A 16,306-nucleotide genomic window follows, 5' to 3' on the forward strand; every position below is an offset into this window, starting at 1 on the left:
CTGTCTCATGAAATTATTCAAGAAAAACTTCTATGATTTCTTCTCCATGGTGACATGGTGTTGTCAGCCTTGTCCACTGATAAAACTGCTCAGAATAAATGACTGCTGGTTCTGATTTATCTTTCCCCCTCCCTCCACAGACAGACAGAAGAACTAAAAACTCTCCCATTCCTTCTTGTAAATGAGACGATAATTCTTTTTTAAGAGAGTAAAACCTTGTTCTCAGTTTTCAACATGTTTTTATGTGAACATGAAATTCAAGCTGTTCAACGCAGCAGTAGTCCAGATGATTGTTTTGTAGAGTAAGAGCTGTTACTGTCACACGTCGATAAAAACAATGTGTTTGTAATAAATAGCGTGCGTATGCTTCAGATCACGTGCCGTCACATTAGGGGAATCGGATTTGTTTGGTTGACAGGTTTCATTAAAATGATTAAAAACACGTGTCTGATAAACCAAAAAAAAAGCTGAAACCATTATACATTTAATCAGAATTGGCACACAGAAAATGAATCAGTAAGATAGTTGATCGATTTCAATTATTTTCACAAATATATCTTTATTGCAGCTTCTCAGATTGTGAGCTGCTGCTGCTTTTCTTTGTCATATTTTGTATTAAATTATATATTTTATGGAGAATGGAATAAAACCTGAATGAAGCCCAAGAATCAAGAAGGGAAATCTGAACAGAGTTAGGGTGACTCTGGAGGGAAGCAGCCACCCCCCCCCCCCACCACCACCACCACCACCACTGACAGTCCCACCAAGGTGACACACCTGTGTGGAGGCAGCTGCCATTTTTTTTTCTTAACTCTGAGCTTTTATAGGTTAATTTGAGGAGACACACAGCCAGTGTTTTCTCCAGCTGAACCACAAATGAATTGTTTGACCTGATCAGCTGAGGTCATTTTGTATGAAACAGAAAGAGAAAGAAAACTCAAGGAGGTGCTACAGGCAGACAACAGTATCTGTAGAGTGTGATTTCTGGCTAATAAAAATGACAGGGACTTTTCTGATTCAACTCATGGTCAGAGGTTTCATGACTGTCACCATGGGTGTGTTGGGAGAGGGAAAGTCAGGGACCTGGAGTCTTCTGCTGGACGAGAGGCTCATGAATACAGAGGAAGCCCTTTGACTGAAAACAGAGGAAAAGGCAGATTAAAATTCCTCCACTGAAGATGAAATTAAAAATACACATAAAAAAAAACATGAGATTGAAATAATGGATGTAGACAAACTAAAAAAAAATAAAAAATGTATGTGTTAATGTTTTCACAGTAGTTTTGATTTTTGTTGAAAGCAAGTTGTGTTGTGTGTGTTCTACACTGTGTTTCAGAAGTTTTTTCTTCAATGAAATATGTTTAAAATACATTTAAAAGTTGGATGATATTTATTCTTCAGTTGCGTCTTCTGCCTAAATTCGATGACAAAGATCCAAATACTTTTTTTGCGTTGTTTGAGTGTGTGGCACAGGTTAGAGGTCAGAGAGTCGCAGAACCTTAATGTTGCAGTGAACTTAGTCTGTGTGCTCCCTCTGGATTTGTTTGCGTCTTCAGTCCTCACCCGGTGCTTGTGCCGGTCTGTTGAGTGTTGGAACTGCACATTTCTCCTCTTCTTTCCAGTTGTCATTAAATCTGCATTTACCCACAGACCAGCCTCACTAGCTGACGCCCGTAAACTGCATTCTTCACACAGCAACGCAAGCGAGCTGCATTAAACCGGATGTTAAAACACTTGAAACAAAAGCCTGGCTAGACAAGCCAGCGCATGAGTGGTTGTCAAGGCAACGATAGAAAGAGCATGCATTCTAATAGGCTGTATGATTCCAGGAAGTCATCCTTTCATTTTATTTTATACTGGAGTATCACATCTGATGAGATTGAATACTTTATATTTTATGAGCTACAGTAGTCTAAGAAAGAAAAAATTACATTTAAAATGAATGTATTAAAAAAGAAACAAACAAACTACTTCTCACATGAACAGTGCTGGTGATTTTGTAGCTAAATTGTATGTGTGAAGTGAAAAATGTGGGAGCTACAAGAACTTCAGTACAATCATTTTAGAAAAAGCACATCAGCAGACTAAAACATCAATCTGTCATCGAAACCATGGCGACAGGATGAAGCGGCAGCAGCCTGAAAAGCTGCATGATTTGTAATTCAAAGAGCAAATATCACCAGCAACAACATTTAGATTTATCATAAACATTCAAACTGAAGATTTCAACGAAGCTAAACATGCATACACAGAGCGTAACTTTAGAACTACAAACAATCATTTAGAATAGGTCGTCAGGGTCAAACAGCACTGTCATATCCCCATGCAGTGTACCGGCTGCAGAGCTGTCTCCACATATCTGAACTAGCATCAGGCTAGTTGTTACATGCTACATGTGTGAGTTAGAGTTGCCACCTATTCCTGTTTTCCTGGGATTGTTCTCTTTATTGAGTGACTGTCCTGGGAAATTAATTTTGTTTCCTGGGACATAAATTGTCTCGGTTTTTGAGAAGAGGCACTTCTAATTTAGAATTTCATAGTCTCAAATAAAACTTCATGTTTACTTCTACTGCTTTTCTGTTTCCTTCCTGGTTATGTTTCAATCCTGTGTCCATAAACGTTTGAAAACACGCACAACAGTGCCCAGTTTAGCTTATTACCTAGCAACTGCTGCCCATCCACATCCACAAAATTCATGTATAGGGTGACCCGATAGCTGAGTGGTTAGGGCACACATCAAGTGGGTGCAGGTGCCCTGAGCAGTGAGTTCCTCCGGCTCTGGCTGGACTCTTTGCTGCATGTCATTCCCCTGCATTTTCAATCTCTATTTTCCTATCAAATAAAGCACAAAAAACACAATGTAATGTCATTGTTCGTCACAGTGCTTGTTCATACTTCCATTAACAGTTTCCTTTAAGTAGGGCGAGATGTGTTTGCAACAGACCTTATTTTGAAAGGCTCTTTCACTCTTGATTACAAAGGAATGTTGCGCAAGAGTAATTATGGTAGCATTAAATGATGACACTTCTTCAGACACAGAGCAAGGACGTAGCCTGCAGTGTTCTGCATTTTAACCCATGTACATCTTTACAAATGTATTTCTTCACCCTAAAGCCAAAGAACACATGCAGATTGAAATGCTCGGTGTGTTTGTTGGTTGTCATGTAGGGCTTATGCAGGTGTTACGTAAGCTCAGACACAGTCCACTCATCCACAGCAGCATGTGCAGAGAGCAGCTTCAGGCTTGTGCAGGACTTCTGTTTCCACAGTGACCAGTTCCAGGTCCTCTTTTAAAAACAAAATGTGATATCAGTACACTTGTGAACACTCTTTTATTTAGTATATTTGGACTAAAGGTAACTATTGCGTTACTAAATATTGCGTTGACATGCCGTTTTTTCATGTTAAACTAGAGAATCAGAGAATCAGCGCTTTCTAACAAGCTCCTGTTTGTCCGTGTGAGTCACTTTGTTCAGTTGATAAACTAATATATAAAGTTAGAAAAGATTTGGACAGTCTTACCGTTTGTCTGGAGACAAAGACTCACATCACCGAACTGGACGCTCCTACTGACTCCAGTGAGTGCTGTCACAGCCAATCAGAGTGTCTGATTGAGAGGCGTGGCTGTATGGATGCTGGACGGATGGCACCACCACTGTATTATTCTGAGTTCACTGTAGTGGCAGAAAACAGACAGAAGGATGTGAGCAGTCAGATATATGAGCAGAACTCATGACCAGAGAGAAACTTCAAATCACCTCTAGAACAATCACAACATGTGAGCAGGTTGTCTTTAGTTATTTCCTATTAACCTCTATTATACGTATATAATTAGCTGTCTTTATTCAGTGACATATATAATAAGCTGAGGTGCTGAGCAGCAGTCAAACTTTTACAAATGACAACCTCATGAGGCAAAGAACAGAAAAGTCTTACTGTACGTCTCAGAGGGTTAAGGCACAAGAATAGAATTATTTCAAGTAATCATCAACTGCAGGGTATTTTTCTATGAACCGCTTCAGCATCCAGAATGAGTGAGTGTCGAGGCTCTGACACAAACAAGAAAATCACATGAAATTTGTTTTATGTTGTTGTATGAACAATGTTCATAAAAAGAAAAATTACTTTAATTACACAGGTCATAAACTGCGTTTCCGCCGCAGGAACTTTCCCCAGGAACCAGGAACCTTTTGAGGAACTATGCACGTTTCCACCGCAAGAACCAGGGACTAAATTTAGTTCTGGGGTAATTGATCGACCCCAAAGGTTCAGGAACTTTGGGGGGTGTGGTCTGCAGTGCTGAACATTTCGACTGGTCGAGTCCTCGCTGCATTTAATTTCACCCGCAATGTTTAAAAGTCCGCAGTGAGCGAGCGAGCAAACACATTTTCCACACCGCGAAACAAGTTCAGGAGGAAGAAAAAAAACTGAAACAGGACTTCAAAAAAATAAAGGACCGCATCAACCGGAGTGGCTGAGGTTGCCACCCGTAACGTATAATACGGGATCTTCCTATTTTTTACTTGATGGAGGAGTATCTCACAGCTGATTGGCTTTCAGCGCACGACCAGCACATGTGTCCAAAACTGACTATTAGTCTAGTATTTAATAGTTAGTTTTTCTCAATCGCTTTGATGCAGTTCTCGAATCAGAAACATCATTCTCACAACTCTTCTCAAAACAGTTCATCATTTCCCCTCATTAATTAGCATTGCTGCCATGTATTTGTACAAGCTTCCTTTGTATCCGCACATAGTTCACTACTGTGACGTTTTCTCATTGTGTTGATGTTTTTCTCATTAGACTTCGACAACTCATGAAAACAGTTTGTTCCTTCATCCGACAGAATGACAGACCTCTCACTCACTTTGATACAGTCGTGCATCCCAGCCAACATTTGTATGTGGGGCCCATGTGGGTACAAAGTGGGCTGAAAAATGGGTCCCCCATATGGTATTGTCCACGGGTTCCATATTGGCCCCATGCCAATGGCCCATGTGGGTTTCATGCAGGATTACACTGGGTGTGAAGTGGGCCCCAACTGGGCAACATACGCAAGACCCGTCTCGGTCCCGCAACCACACAATATTAAATACATAAACAAAGTCCCATTATGGAGCCTTCTAAAATGAAACTGATTTTTTTTTTTTTTTGTCAAAACTCGACACACAAATGCAAAAATTTCACACAAAATGCAAAGTGCCATCAATCTGCAGCAAAATGAAACACTGCATTGAAAATAACATACAGTAAAAACATGTAAAAGTCAAGCATGTGCATCAAATGCACATGGATACACCATGTTCTACATCTAAAGCTGTTCTGTTTTCTGTTGGCTTGTATATACATTTCCATACAGTGTGTTAAACTGACAGGACAGTGACCTGTTGAGAGGTTGAAATGTTCACAGTACAATAAACACCATTGCAATGTTGACATATTATTTTTCCACCATATTACTGTTGTAACTGCAGCACTGTGTTGTGTTGTGTCTGAACATTCGTCAGTCAGGTTTTTATTAAAACATTTGGAGTCTAAGTCTTGAAGCTCTGGTGAAAAGGTTTAATTCATTGGTGACAATGTTGAAGTAACCCGCTGAGGCCCACTAACATCCAGCTTTTGTGGACAATGGAAAAGGGAACAATCAGCATTCACACTGGGGTCACATGACTCTGCAGTAGATGCAGGTATATGTAGTGTAGCGAAGCGTCTGACAGGAGCACCAACCTGAGGGTGACAGGGGACAGATCAGTTTTACTAGTGAGGCTCACTCTCTCTCCACTGTGTCTGTGTGTGTGTGTGCTCTGGAAGCGCATGTGATGACATCACTCCTTGCAGTTATGTGTGTCCTCAGTCCGAACAGAAAGACAATGAGACAACAAAGATGCATAACTTTAATTGTGAATAAATAAAATGTAAAAACCAAGCAGGAAATTAGCTCTAGAGACCAAAACTGTTTTAGTACCAGGCTGTAAACATGTTTATTTCTGCTGTGAAGTTGGACATTTTAACATGGGAGTCTATGGGGATCTTTGTTGTTCTTGTGTGTATGAATGAATGAGTGTGTTGTATGAATGCATGTGTGATAATTTAACAATTTCATATTTCCTTTCATTTATTTCTCCATCTTACCGTGGAGACATTTAAACAGGACCAGGTGGAGACTTAGTGTGAGTATACATGTGTTGGTATGAGGAGTGAACTTTGACATGTGCAGGTGTTTCCACATTTGTTACTTGAGTTTGTTAATATTTGACTGTACAAAAGCATGTGTGACCATGCATTTAACTGTGTACCCTCAGTGTGGGGGACTGAAAGTGTACAACATCTCTCTTTGTGTGTGTGTGTGTGTGTGTGTGTGTGATCATATCTACAAAGCATAAACAAGCACTTTTTCTCAAAGAATAAAAATAAAAAAAGCTTATACACTGTGTACATGTTGGTTTGGTAAATGCATAAACTCATGCAGGTGAGGAGCTTCAGTTACTGTTAACATCAAACATCAGAATGAGGAAGAAAGTGACTCAGTGACTTTTAGTGTGACATGATCGTTGGTGTCAGACGCTGGTTTGAGAGTTTCTCAAACTGCTGATCTCTTGGATTTTCACACACACAACAGTCTCTAGGGTTTTCACTCAGAATGCAGCTGCAACAAAAGCATCCAGTGAGCAGCAGCTCTGTGGACAGGAGGAGGCCGGGTGTGGGAATGTACATGTTATTTATTGAGATTTTTGGTCTAGTGCTGCCACCTAAAGGCAGAATGATTTAAGCAGTTGGTGCTTATACAGGTTGTACTTCCGGTTCTGAAGGTGAATCTAATAAGTGGCAACGTTGACTCCGTCTCATATGTTACCCATGCATAGATGGAAACACTGGTAACACTGACCACCACAGCAGCTCTGTGGAGGAAACAGCTTGTTGATGAGAGAGGTCAGAGGTCAGACTGGTTGGAGCTGACAGAAAGACTACGGTCACTCGTGGACTACAGCAGCAGAAGACCACATCAGGTTCCACCAAGACCAGAAACCTGAGGCTGCAGTGGACACAGATTCACCAACACTGGACAGCTGAGGCCTCGTGTATAAACGGTGTGTATGGATTGAAATGTCGCGCACACGCCGGTATGTATAAAAGTCAACTTGACGTGACAATGTAAGGACTGTGCCGCAAACTACAGAGTACTGAAACTCACCAAATGTGCCAAAATAACTTTTCCACTCAACTTACTGAACTATGTTAATGATGTGGGATTTAAAAAAAACAACAAACATATTTCTTCACTAGTTTGAGCGTTTATGTGGATAATGTTTAACATCAGAAAGGCGCAACAAAAACACATTTAAACGGGAGCGTGTCTATGTTCCTACAGCCCTATGTTCCTACAGCCCTATATTCCCACAGCCCTATATTCCTACAGCCCTATGTTCCCACAGCCCTATGTTCCCACAGCCCTATGTTCCCACAGCCCTATGTTCCTACAGCCCTATGTTCCTACAGCCCTATGTTCCCACAGCCCTATGTTCCCACAGCCCTATGTTCCTACAGCCCTATGTTCCCACAGCCCTATGTTCCCACAGCCCTATGTTCCCACAGCCCTATGTTCCCACAGCCCTATGTTCCTACAGCCCTAACCCTAATTTTCAAAGATTTCTGTGAAAGAAAAGTTCTAAGAAATGTGGGAACATAGGGCTGACCCCATTTAAACTAGTTTCCCACAGGTAACATGCCTTAACCACTGTGCCAAGACCAAAATCGACAGTAAACTGAAAGGTATTGTCTGTTTATATGACACGGAGATGTTAATACACATCAGGTACTGCACAGTTGCCGAGACGCACAGGAAGTGAGGTGCACTCCCATGTCTCCTGGGAAGAAAACGCAGTGTTGCATGAGCATATTAATTTGGAATAAGTCATGTGTGATGAAGGTATGAAGGTATAGACAGTTAGACGTGGCCTATAAATGGCTGCGTAAAATTCATGGTGCGTAATTGCTGAACAATGGCTGCTTTGTCACTGCTGGAGGACATTGCGAATGGCAGAATTCGCTGGGGAGCGTGTGTTTAGGGATCACACTGACTTGTTGGCCCAAGATGATGACCGGCTTGTGAGCCGATTCAGATTGCCGAGAGCGATCATTTTGGAGCTCTGTGCTGAACTGGGCACAGCTTTGGAGAGGAAGACTGTGAGAAATCATGCCTTGCCAGTGCCAATCAAGTCCTCAACAAACTTGGGTTCCTTGCAATGGGAGCAAGTGATTTGTGATGCGCATATGTGTCTCTAGGTAATGCAAACTCCTTTTTGCTCTTAATTATCAAATTGATTCTTAACAGATTTAAACTACTTCTGGGCCATGAGTAAAAGAGCACAGGGACACCTTTAAATGCGTATATGATGACATTATGACTCACAGAAGTGGTTATCTGGTGGACTATTCTCAAAATCAATCTCATTTCAAACGACATGGCATTACTTACACTCATGATGGTGTGTTTGTAGCATCATTTGAGCATGGTTATTGTGACCTTAGGTGACTCGCTCACAACCTGGCTCCTCACGCCGCTCATCAATCCCCGGACAGCGCAAGAGCGGCGACACAATGACGTCCATGCTCGGGCACGGTCAGTTATTGAATGGACCGTAGGGCAGCTGGCTCTACAGCTGAGGAGCGCTTTATCATGAGATGTGTCAAGATGTGAAAATTACATCATTAAGGGTAAGTGAAGAGCCTTGTCATTTCAAATTGTATGTCATGCATTTAGATTTACTAATATATTGGGTCCATCAGATGGGCAGCTTCACAGTATATGATAAGCTGCAGACGGAAGCAGGGTCAACATCTTGCAGAAGTGGTCAGGTCTCTAGAGGCGGCAAACCAGGTGTTCCTAGGTTTCTTATTCACAGCACTTTGAGGACATAAAGTGAACGAAAATACGGGTCAAGTTGCGTCCCATTCGTCCTATTCAATACAGGACGTAGCATTTTATTTTCAAATACGGGATGATCCCCTATCATACGTGACGGGTGGCAACCTCAGCCCGCTGTGGAAAATGTGTTTGCTCGCTCGGTGCTCGCTCGCTCGCTGCGGACTTTTAAACATCGCAGGTGAAATAAAATGCAGCCAGTCAGAAATGTTCAGCACTGCAGACCACACCCCCCAAAGTTCCTGAACCTTTGGAAAGTACTACCCCCTGACCAGGTACCTTTTTGGGGGTCGATCAATTACCCCGGAACTAAATTTAGACCCTGGTTCCTGGGGAAAGTTCCTGGGGAAAGTTCCTGCGGTGGGAATGCGGCTATAGTTCAAACAGGTAAAGCCTTGATGAAGCCTATAGGACAGAGGCTTATGATTTTGCGGCTAATTTCTATTTTAATCATATGACATTCAACTATTAGTATCTTTAAGCACCCAAAAATGCAGTTTAAGATGTACGCTACATATTTCCAATGCCCTGCTTGTTAGACAGACATTTATCTTATCAAAACGGGTGGAGGGCCACCACCCCCACCCTGAGCCAGATCACTGGGTGACCAGTGGGTGAAGGCATCCCGCGAGGGAGCTCATCTGAGCCGGTCACACCACAGGGCTCAAGTGCTTACATAAGATGTAAGGTGTGTGTGTGTGTGTGGTTTAATGTTTTAATGTGTGTGTGTGTGTGTGTGTGTGTGTGTGTGTGCATAATGTATGTTATCAGCCTTGTTGAACCCCCTACCACAGCTGAAGTTGTAAGTTATCTCTTCCCTTCAGATTGTGACGAATATAGTTTAACATAAGATGAAACGAAATGCTCTTAATGATTGGATGATGATGATGATGATGACGATGATGATGACGACACATTGTCTGCTACAGAAAGGCCTTCAGAAATGCCTACAGAGGTATGCTCTGAATCTTAAAGCAGCCAATGATAGTTTATCTTAATGAATTATGAATTATTTAGAATTGAATGTGCAATTGTGAGTTGGAAATATGCACTGAAGTTATGACAAATAAGTAATGAGTAGAAAACACAATTTGCAAATTCTAATTGTTTTTAACAGAGCATGGCTGGGCATCAGGGAGGAGGGTCCATCAACCTGCACAGCACAGGTTAACACTGAGATCAAGAAAATGGCTGCATATTGAATTGTGGGATTTAATGTCATTTTTGTGTTTCTCAGTTACCAAGTAAGGAGCTGTACAAAATGCATCTCATCAAAAAAAAAAAGAAGGCTAAAACTGATCATGAGATGATGTACTTGGAGCAGCAGATAAGAAAAACAGATCTTGAAACTGAATTACTTGAGCATCAATTAGAGGTGGGCACAAGGTCACAGGTTAATTATGTTCATTGTTGGAGCAATATAAACATACTTATTTTGCATTATATTTGTAGGAAATAAAGAAGATGTACAGAATTGTGAATATCTTTTTTTATTTAATTGCTGGGAATGGTGGTGGTGATGGATTAATTTGAGGAGTGATTTTTGCCGATGATGTCTCTCACAGCTCTTCAGTCCTGCACATCAGCGGGCTGGACAGGATGGTCTTCCTCAGGGTCGATTTGTAAGGCTGGGTGTTGCTCTTCTCTAATTGTTGCAATATTATGGAGAACAACACATGCCACAATAAGGTCACATGCCCTCTTTGGGGTCACCCTGAGTTTACATAGGCACTGGAACCTGGCTTTTGCCTATTGTCATCTCTAGTCCTGCAGTGGGCCACATTGAAGCATTGTTGGAAGCCTGGTTCAGGGTCAGGGGTCAACAAGAAGGGCTGGCATTGGTACCCCCTGTCACCAAGCAGGTGGCCATCAATCTCTCCTGTCATTGACAATACACTCATGATACATGTTCAACATTAGTGATGAGGTGTGCTGCATCACATATGATCTTGACAGTCCAGAGAATGAGTGAAAATATATTAGTTGCAGTATACTGTGGCTTTTGTGGTCAATACCTACGCATTAATACTGCGGAACAACTTCCTATTCACATAATCTCCTTCATTAAGTGAAGGAGCAGTGATTGGGATGTGGGATGCAGCCTATGACGTTAGGAAACCCTGCAATGAGAGTATATCCAGTATCAAGATTTTGTCTCAATGTGAGGCTGTGTGGATTACTTCCACTTCTACATCCACTGGGTTGACAATGAAAGGACACCCCATGTCAGAGAGCTGATTCAGACTCAGCAGGAGGGAGGCACAGACACAAACTCAGGGTTTGTTTTAAAAAACCTGCCAGCGAGCAGGCTAACTTCACAGAGTAAGTTACCATGGTAACTGACTCAGAAAGTGAAAGTTTCTAAATCGGAAAACTCCACAGTTTCCCTCATCTCAGGGTTAAGAAACTATTGAGTTTTCACTAAACCCGCTTTCTGGAATAGACCCCATGTCTGTCTGTCTGTCTGTCTGTCTGTCTGTCTGTCTGTCTGTGTCAGTGCAGCTGGGGGCGTGGCCTCCAGAGTTTCCTGCTCACACTGTCACCTTCCACACCTGACCTTCATCACCTTGCCAATCAACACCACACCCTGCAGCAGAATTTAAGACCGGTCCATCTCACCATTCTTTGCCACATCGTTCAGTTACCCATGGTGTTATTGTGCAACAGCCTTCTCTGTTTTTTTAGATTTCGTCGTGCTTTCGTCGATCTCCAGATTCTTCTCACCTATCTGTCTGAAGTCCAGTCACCTGTAGCCGACCCAATCCTTTTCCTCCTGCAAACACCTTTGCCCTTGGATACTTCCCCTCTCATCCTGCCCGAGACTTTTCCCCCCATCCTCATCCTCAGCTTTACTTCCCCTTTTCTTTTTGCTTTTTTGCTTGTGTTCTGCTTTGCTGGTCCTGTATCACAGAATCTTCACAGCCACTAGAACTTGTGGGGGGGCAACCAGAAAAGGCCATCAGTACATCTCTGTGATAATAGACTACAGAAGCCTACCCTTTGAAAACCAAGTGCATTCGGGGTAAGTTTTTGAATTTCTTTTATAAATGTGGTGCAGCCAAACTGCTGCTTGCAGAGAGTTTTAACCAGGTAAAAACAACTTCTCATGCCATCTCTGTCTTAATTCCCAAGTGGTCAATATTAATGTTTCAGTTTTTTCTCTCAGCTCAATTATAATGTCTGTGAGAAGCTTGGCATTAAAAGAAATCTCTGCTCACCCTACCATCCCCAGACCAATGGCTTAGTGGAGAAAATGAATGGGACTATTCAAATGCATTATAAGGGCTTTTTCTCTTTTTTTTCTTAATACTTTGCAATCATATGTGTGACTTAATGTTGCGTATGTATGACCTCACAGGACTTTAAATTGGTGAATGATACACCCAGTAATTGGGACGACCATCTCCAGGCAACACTTTTTGCACTTTGACCAAGAAAAAAACCAAAAAACTTACTAAAACGTTCTCTATCTATTTTTTGATGTTTGGTCGGGAGCCAGAAATCCTACTGAGATTTCTGAAGAATAGGTGTGCAGGAAGTCACTCCATATGTATTGTGTGTATTGTATTATGGTTTTTTACTGCCTGGTCACTGCAAGTCACCTATCTCATGTGCCCAAAATGTGCCATATGCATTTGTTGTTGCCACAGGTAACTAATATACATGTAGAGACCGTCCTTGGTCAGAAGTGGTTATCTCCTCTTCTGCCATTAACATGGAAAAACCTCCACCATGTGTCTCTTCATCTCCACGATTATATCATCCATTATAGCAAGTTATTTGTCCATATTTCTCACCACAGTGGTACATAAAATTTGGGCAGGACAAATGCCAGAGATGTTGTGGAGCAAAATTGGCCCGTATGTTATTCTCAAGAAACATGTGGGAACAGCTTGGTCCTGAGAAACATGTGGAGAGTGAGGTGAGCAAAGGTTTTTTTTTAAATTTCAGATCATAAATGCCTACCTCATGACAAGAGTCAGAGAATTAAGCCGTGCAGGGAAACGTGGATTCCTTATAGATTCCTATCAAATGACGGCTTTAAGAATGGAAATTACAAAGGCCTGAGGGAGGCAAGTGATGAATGTAATAACACTGTGGATAATAAGGAGATGTTCAGTGGTACTGTACTAATTTGCATATTTGCAGGGGGATCCCATGGATTACAATTTAATGTTGAGAGCTGTGATCAGAACTGTTGGACACTGACTGTAAGGGGCTTTTTAAATATTCAGACTAGACATGACACGTTGATTTTATTGTATCTTATGTATCTGTTTCTACATTGTCTAGGCAATGCATCCACAACAGAAACGGCATATTTGTAGGCCAAACTAATTGATAAATGTTTAATTAAAATTTGAAAAATTAGGTGAGGCTGTTTGACACCAATGTGTAAATGCCTCAGGAAATAGTCAAATAGTTTGACCAGAAAAAAAACTCATGCATCTTCCCTCCACTGGGCTGGGGCCTGGCCACAATACTTCATCTACATCACTTGGTACATTTTTTTTGCCACCAAGGGAAGAATTTCCTAGAGTGACGTTATGGAACCTAGGATAGAGGCAGCATCAACGTCCCCACATGCTTCCTCCATTGCCTGGAGAAGCAGCATGCGGCCATAGGGCTGATGATCATTTACCTTCCAGTGCCCAGCTGGAATTAATTAGAAGGCTCTGCAATTCCATTATCCAACATGTTGGATCTGGTAGGAACGCCTTTGGTTTTTGAGTATGGTTTATTTTAATTTCTAAAAATAATAAATTATTTACTAAGAAATGATTAATTGTTATTATTAAAGTTATTAATATTAATTAATAATATGGGGCACTACCCGGTGACCGGGACGATAACCAAACCAGGTTGCAGTCTCACGACCTAAATACTTAACTTGAAGTCGCTGACCTGGAGTCAGCGACTTCAAGTGACTTAACAAGGTAAAGTATGAGCTCTGACTCAACTAAGCATATACGGAAAACACAGCAATACAGTAAACACATTCAGATGTGTGTGTGTGTGTGTGTGACAAGATGGCGGACGTGACTTGGCGACGGGTCGTGTCACGTGAGCCAAAATGGCGGACGTGGTTTGTCTTGGCAGCGCCAATTAGCGTCGGGACTCTTGTGCTCACCAAGCTTAAAATCCACACCACCTGTGGCTGGTGGGGAGGGATGTTTAATGTGTATGTGGAGGATTGAACGTGTGTGTGTGTGTTGGTGGAGAGAGAGAAAAGAGAGGAAAGGCGACTTGCGGCGGAGTCGGATGACCATGAGAGGAGAGCAGCAGACACTAGACCCACAGAGAGCGGCATGAGGCTGAGCGGCTCACCTTTCACCCGAGGCGGCACACACAACTCTTCTAGAGCAGTGAACTGTTAAACACGATTCTTATCACTTTCAAAGTACGATGCAACGGACTCGGCAGTCTGTCTTTCATGACACAAAATAATAACAGCTCAACAACAAGAATTTGCATCACTAACTCGATAGCATCAGCTAAATTAAACACAATCACTGTCTCTGCCCAGTTGTAAACCTTACTTGGATTGCTTCCAAGCGATTAGGTGCGTGTGAATGTCCGTCAGTAATATCCAGCACGGGTGCTCCAGTACGGTTCTGACGGTGCTGTCCTCGTTCCGGTCGCGGCAGCTGGTTCCTGAATTGGCCGCACAGGAACACAGCAGAGTCGATGTGATCGGAGGGTAGCTGGCGTAGCTTTTCCAACTGTCCGTGAATTAACTTCTTCCTTCTGCTGGCAAAACGGGAAGTCCGAGTTGCGCCGGCAGAATCTCGTGTTGGAGCCTTTAAATTTGTGTTTGGATGAACCCGGGGGGGGGGGGGGTCTCAACTCGTCCAGTGAAAGGACAATCTTCAAACTCCGTGGGGAAAAGGGGAAACAAGTGTGCACAGGGTTGGTTACCTCCTTCAGTAAACTAGCTGAGCTAACAGCTCACAGAGGAAGTTGACAAACTCTGATGGTGCGTATGCACAGCGGTCGTCGGGATTCGCTGCATCTCTGCCAGTGGGCAGTGAGTTTCAGACTCCCCAGAATCCACTTCAGGTATGAAATGTGGAGCATGCTGGGAGTTGGAGTCTTTCCTTTGTTCAGGGGGTTGAAGACAATAGATCATGCTTGAGGTCAGGCTTCAGTCGTTACAAGTAAGCCTGACCAGGCCTGCTTTGTCTGACCATGATCCGGCCCAACAAACATGTTCTGGCCCCTGTTTAACTGTTTGCGTTTCTTTGGAAAAACACGGCGGACACTGTTTAATTGGCACAACGTCACCAACATCGATGTCATGTTTAATAAGGTCCATACGAAATGGAGTGTGAGAAAACAACCCAGCAAAGTTATTAATGAGTTCAATCAATTCCACTCACCTAAATGCTCCAAAAGGGACGACAACGCTTTCAATGCCTCTGCATTTTTGAGACAGCAAGAGTTCGTATCCCAGACGAGCCCCCATTTGTCATGAACTGGCTCAATGTTCAGACAAAAACTAGTAAGGACAACACACAAATGGTTGTCAGTCAAAAGGAAACAATTAAACAAAACAACAAACAAACAAGTAAATGAATAACAGAATCAGAGGTGTAAGGAGGTGCATGGGTGACAGATAAATGCCACAACCAAGGAGAAATCAAAACCCAAGAGCACGTGGGGGCTGAGAATCTTTCACATATAAAAACAACTCATTGAAATCAGTTGAGAAATGTAAACGTTATATTGTTTTTAATCCAGAAAAATTGCAGCTCCTCCATTTATTCCTAATTGTTTACAGGGCAGTCTTGCCCGATCCAATATGGAGGCAACGTTGATGTATCATAGCAACGGGCTGAAGCGACCAGTGATATATATATATATATATATATATATATATATATATATGTCTATGGGCTAATGGATGTTCTGGACACAGCCATCCATTCATCCAACCATTATCTATACATATAGAGACAAAAAAACAGTCACGCACTCATTCACACCTATGAGGGCGTTTTAGAGTCTCCGATTAAACTATTGTGCATGTTATATTTTGGATTCTGGGAGGAAGCCAGAGAACCCACGCAGACACAGGGAGAACATGCAAACTCCACACAGAAAGGGGGTTTGAACCCAGAACCTTCTCACTGTGAGGCAACAGTGGTAACCACTACCGCCCTCTGAACCCCACTGAACGCTCTCCATGATGGGAAAATTTCAAAGCATGATGGGATAATGGGATGGTATCCTCATCACCATGTTTCTTACAGAGATTTACTACGTGTTGAGAAAACCCATACAATAAAAAAATTTTGTAAAACAATCCTACATATTTTATTGTACCACTGATATGCCACAGACCCCTGAAATATTTGGAAATATCTATATGTGGATCACTGA

General features: G+C 42.2%; 1 long non-coding RNA gene across 2 annotated transcripts; it reads right to left on the reverse strand.

Moving 5' to 3' along the window:
- Positions 1–1,986: 1,986 nt before the first annotated feature.
- LOC130176548 (uncharacterized) lies at positions 1,987–14,876 on the reverse strand. 2 transcript variants are annotated; one of them, XR_008828884.1, is made up of 4 exons: positions 14,464–14,876; positions 5,667–5,727; positions 3,523–3,674; positions 1,987–3,287 (listed from the first exon to the last, which is right to left on the reverse strand). It is a non-coding gene; the product is annotated as an uncharacterized LOC130176548 (long non-coding RNA). The 2 variants fall into 2 exon arrangements; XR_008828885.1 differs by lacking the exon at positions 5,667–5,727 and having other exon boundaries at positions 14,464–14,871.
- Between the last annotated feature and the right edge of the window lie 1,430 nt (positions 14,877–16,306).

The sequence above is a fragment of the Seriola aureovittata genome, chromosome 10 (genome assembly GCF_021018895.1).
Source record: "Seriola aureovittata isolate HTS-2021-v1 ecotype China chromosome 10, ASM2101889v1, whole genome shotgun sequence".
Lineage (NCBI taxonomy): Eukaryota > Metazoa > Chordata > Actinopteri > Carangiformes > Carangidae > Seriola > Seriola aureovittata.